Here is a 5,715-nt window from a genome sequence, read left to right on the forward strand (position 1 = left end):
GGAATGATTTATTTTAACTTCACATATAAAGGAATAAATATTATAGTAAAGTACCTTATTTTTTCTATTTTCTAAGTATATTAATTTGAATTTTAAGATGCACATATACTTATGAATACATACACAAACATACCATTCAGGGTTAAGTCAGTAAACTGTAGCCTTGAGATATGGAAGCTGTATGTCATAGAGCTAATAAAAAGTTACATGAGGCTTAGTCTTCTCCTTCTTCGGGAAAACACCAAGTGGCAGATGACGCCGGTGTAATGGGTGTAATGGGAGGGCCCGAAGGACCCGGGGGCCCAGGATTAGGAGGCAGCAGCGGCTTCCGTGGAGGATTCTGCAGCGGTCTTCTGGGCTGGGCCGTGGTCCTGGTAGATGCTGTGATGGTGGTGGAGGCCGCAGGGCTCGTGGAGGTAAAGCTGAAGACAAGGAGTGGATCCCTGTCACCAAGCTGGGCCGCCTGGTTAAGGACATGAAGATCAAGTCCTTGGAGGAGATCAACCTGTTCCCCCTGCCCATTAAGGAGTCTGAGATCACTGGCTTTTTCTTGGGTGTATCCCTAAAGAATGAGGTTTTGAAAATCATGCAAGTGCAGAAGCAGACTCGTGCTGGCCAGTAGACCAGGTTCAAGGCATTCGTTGCTATTGGAGGCTACAATGGTCATGTTGGTCTTGGCATTAAGTGCTCCAAGGAGGTTGCCACTCCCATCCAAGGGGCCATCATTTTCTATCATCCCTGTGCGGAGAATCTATGGGGAAACAAGATTGGTAAGCCCCACACTGTTCCATGTAAGGTAACAGGTTGTTGTGGCTCTGTGCTGGTGTATCTCATCCCTGTCCCCAGAGGTACTGGCATTGTCTCTGCTCCTGTGCCCAAGAAGCTACTGATGATGGCTGGTATAGATGACTGCTACACTTCAGCCAGAGGCTGCACTGCCACCCTGGGCAACTTTGCCAAGGTCACCTTTGATACCATCTCCAAGACCTACAGTTACCTGACCCCTGACCCCTGGAAAGAAACTGTCTTCACCAAGTCTCCTTATCAGGAATTCACTGATCATCTTGTAGAAACCCACAGCAGAGTCTCTGTTCAGAGGACCCAGGCTCCAGCTGTGGCTACCACATAAGGGTTTGTATACAAGAAAAATAAATGAATTACGTTTGCTAAAAAAAAAAAAAGTAACATAAGACCAATTAAAAATAAGTTTGTTAAGTTATTACCAAAGGTTCAGTTCATAGGCTCTCACTTCTGTTCAGTTATAAAAAATAATTGAAAATTTCAAAATGTGACATAAGACATTAAATGTATTGATTTTCTACTGACATTTTATTATATATTTAGATTAGTTATATATAATTACAGTGTATATTATAAATATATATCTTTTAAAGGAACATATCTCCAAATCCATTTCTTTACCACAAGCATGAATTTGAGAATAGTTTGGTATTTTATATTCTCATTTCTTAGTGATAATAATTCAACAGAATGTTGACATGTTGTCAGAATTTAATAGCTAGAAAAATGAAAAATAGTTAGAAAATAAACTCATTTGATCATTGACAGATGTAATGTGAAACTGTAATAAATGCCCTTTTAAAAACTTTATGAAACAAAATATATGCATAATTTCACTTCTGTGTTCTATTTTGCTTTCTCCTTTACAGTTTTAAATTTTGCTTTACTTTTGATTAGAAATTAATTCATTTTAATTTCAAAAGATCAAAATATGCACATTCCAAATTTTAAAATTTTTCATTCAACATATTTTGATCATAGTCTTTCACTTCCCCTTACTTCTCCAAGATCCTACATCTTCTCCCTTCCCTACATAACTAATTCATTCTCTTTCTGTTTAAAAAAAAAATCCAAACTGAAGAAAAAAGGAAACCCCAATCCCAGAAATAGAGAAAACCAAAACAAAAATAACAACAAAGAAACCATGGAGTCTCTTTTGTAAAGTATTTCTGGGCACGAGGCCTGCCCCAGAGAGTTGTCCACATATCCACTATCACTACATTGGAGACTTTCCTCTCCAGCAACTCTCAATTGAAAATAGCTGTTTGGTTAGGCATAGGACATTATCCCTACTCCATCTGCTATGTGCTGAGATTGTTCTTTTTCCTGGTGTAAGCAAGTCACTGTTTTCGTTTGCAAGGTTTGTGAGCTGTATGAGACTGGTGGTTCCTTTTTTCCTTAGGTGGCATGCTGTCTTGTGCATGCTGTCACAGTCTCTGTGAGTTCATATTTGTATCATATGTGCTGTTCTGCCTAGAAAACACTCTTTCCTTGCAGTCATCTACCACCTCTGGCTCTTAAAATCTTTCCATCTCCTCTTTCACATAGATTTCTGAGCCTTGAGGGGAGGGGTGTGATAAAAACATTCAATTTAGGGCTGAATGCTGCAAAATTGTTCAATCTCTGCTCATTGTTTATTTCATGGATTCCAGGGAGTTTCCATTGCACTAGATTTCCACATCACCCCCAAATACCACTAATTTCAGTTATATCTCTCAATACTATACCTGTCAGAATGGCTAAGATAAAAACCCAAAGGAAAGGTCATGCTTACAAGAATGTGAAATGAGGGGAACATTCTCCCATTCCTGGTTGGAGTACCAACTTGGACAGCCCCAATGGAAATCAATATGAAGGCTCCTCAGAAAATTGGGAATCAATCTACTTCAAGACATGGCTATATCACTTTTATACATATACCTGAAGGACACACCATCCTACCACAAGGACACTTGCTCAACTATGTTAATAGCAGCATTATTCATAATAACCAGAAACTGAAACAAACCTAGATGACACGCAACTGAAGAATGGATAAAGAAACATGGCATATTTACATAATGGAGCATTATTCAGCTGTTAAAGCAAATGACATCACAAAAACATCAGGGAACTGGGTAGAAATGGAAAATCTTATCCTCAGTATAATAATCCAGACCTAAAAAGACAAACATAATATGTACTTACTTATATGTAGATAATAGCTGTAAAGTCAAGAATAATTATACTACAATCTATAGACCCAGAAAGGCTACCAAGGATAGCTTAAGAGGGGACACAATCATCTGTTCAGAAGGGGAAATAGAATAGAGTTTGAGTGAGGACTGGAGAAGTATGTGTGTGTCTTAGGGTTTTATGGCTGTGAAGAGATGCTATGACCACAACAATTATTTGTTTGTCTGTTTGTTTGTTTTTATGTATCTGTATACTGTCTGGGTTTGATGTCTGTATGTGTGATGAATCCCCAGGTGGGACAGTCTCTGGATGGCCTTTCTTTTATTCTCTGCTCCACAATTTGGCCCCATATTTCCTTTAGACAGGAATCACTCTGGGGTAAAAAATTTGAAGATGAGTGGATGGCCCCATCCCCCAATTTGGGGGGGGGTGCCTAACCTCTGGAAATGGTCTCTACAGGTTCTCCCTCTCCTTTGTTGGGCATTTCAGCTAATCTCATTCCTTTTGGGTTCTGGGAGCCTCTTGCTTTCCTGGCATCTGGGACTTGCTGGTGGCTTCCCTCAGTTCCCCATACCCCATTGGTACACACCTCTGTTCAAATTCCTGAGGCTCTGTATGCCATTCCTGTCTCCTCCTCTACTTCTTTCTGTTCCCCTTTACCCCCTTCCTCTTCCCCTCCCCATCCTTTCTTCCTCCCAAGTCCCTCCCACCCTCTGCCTCCCTGTGTATTTTGTTCCCCCTTCTAAAGGGATGATGCTTCAGTTGAAGCATCCACATAGAAAACACTTAATCAGGCCTGGCTTTCTGTTCCAGAGATTTAGTCTTTTGCTGCCATGGCAGGAAACATGGCAGTCTGCAGACAGAAACAGTTCTGGAGACGGAGCTAATAGTTCTACAACTTGGTCCATAGGTGACAAGAAAAATGTGTTCCCTAGTGGGCATAGCTTGAGCATATGAGACCTTAAAGTCTAGCCCCACAGTGACACACTTCTTCCAACAAGGCTGCACCTCTGTGGGAAATAATGAGTGCATAGGGGAAAGGGGGAGGGAGGAGCCCATATCTGGCCAGAGTTCCTCCTATGCTCTGGGCAGGCAGACGTGGGACAGCTGCTAGAAGCTTTTGTCTCGGCCCTGGGTGGGCATCTAAGCCCACTGACCCCACTTGACAGGGGTGGGGTGGGGTGGACAAAGGGCAGCCCCTGAAACCAGGGGCCCTGGGGTGACACCTTCAGCTCCAGAGTTATAGGCGAGAGGGCTGAGGGAGAGAGTTTCCAACGCAGGTGAGAGTCCTTAGTCTGGGCCTTGACTAGAGCACAGGAAGGCCTTCCATTGGGAGATTAGAAATGGCTCGCTCATTAGAGGAAAGTCTACCCCACCATCCAAGTGCAGTGGGCCTTGATGAACAGAAACAGTCTATGGTTTTAGAGCTTTGTTGTAGAAAGGCAGGAAAAAGGGAGAGAAGGGAGAGAGAGAGAGAGAGAGAGAGAGAGAGAGTCAGAGTCAGGCCATGGCCAAGAGGAGAGAAGTGGGGAAAGGATCGAGAGCAAGAGGGAGAGAGAATAAGAGAATGAGAGAAGAGGAGAGGGAGAGGGAGAGGGGGGAGAGGGGGGAGGGAGGAGAGGGAGAGAGAGAGGGAGAGGGAGAGGGAGGAGAGGGAGAGGAGAGGAGAGAGGAGAGGGAGGGGGAGAGGGAGAGGAAGAGGGAGGGGAGGGGAGGGGAGGGGAGGGGAGGGGAGGGGAGAGGAGAGGAGAGGAGAGGGAGGGGGAGAGGGAGAGGAAGAGGGAGGGGAGGGGAGGGGAGGGGAGGGGAGGAGAGGAGAGGAGGAGCGTAAGAGAGTGAGGTGGGGCTAAGCAGCTCCTGTTATGGTAGGCTGTTAGCTATGGTGTTGCTAGGTAACTGGGAGGAGTTTAGCCTGAAGGTCAGAAGCTTGGGGCATTGTCTATGTGACTACTAATAACACTTCTGTGGGGGCTGGGGGGGGGGGTAACTTCGACAGGAGCCTTGAGCCCAGGAGACATGAGGGAATGCCTACTGTGCCTTGTAGGTGAATTATCACCACTCCGGGGTTCAGACCTCAGCTCGACTGTCTGTAAAGCCCAATGTCCACACACATCCTAATAGTATCACTCACTATGAGCCAAGCATTCACATGTGAGTCTATGGGGGTCTTTCCTATTCAAACCATCACAGTGGGGATGGGAAAAGAAGGGTTTATATGGTAGATAAGAAATGGAGAGAGACAATTATAGGTTTTGATAGAGCTTATCAGAAGGCCATTAGTGTAAGTTATCCATCCCCATATTCCCTTCTCTACCTTAATTTTCCATTCTTTTCATATAGAAAGTGCAGGAATTCTGGATAGCATGATGTTCAGAGGGAACTTACATTGTTGACATGAGAATAGCCATGTCAAGGCTTTGGTCTTGGGCCCATGGGTATTTGGCATTATGAATATGGGGTAGTTTCAAGAGAAACAACCAAGTTTTCCTTGGAATCCTAATATGAGTATTTATGGATGATTGAACAATGATTGCAATGAGTAGAAACTGTAGCTACCTTTTCCAGAATCTTTATAGCCTGAGACTATTTGCTTTTTGAGACTTCAGTGGAGATTTATCAGCCCCTCCTCCTAATTTTCTCCAAATAAACATGCTGAGGTTTCAGTGGTAGGAGAATCACACCTGAACTACCAACTACTCTGTACATGATTTGTGTGTGTGTGTGTGTGTGTGTGTGTGT

The 5,715-nt window shown here is 43.6% G+C and overlaps 1 pseudogene; it reads left to right on the forward strand.

Annotated features, from left to right (window-relative positions):
* On the forward strand, positions 219 to 1,168 carry Rps2-ps2 (ribosomal protein S2, pseudogene 2; annotated as a pseudogene).

The sequence above is a fragment of the Mus musculus genome, chromosome 1, assembly GCF_000001635.26.
Source record: "Mus musculus strain C57BL/6J chromosome 1, GRCm38.p6 C57BL/6J".
NCBI classification, from domain to species: domain Eukaryota; kingdom Metazoa; phylum Chordata; class Mammalia; order Rodentia; family Muridae; genus Mus; species Mus musculus.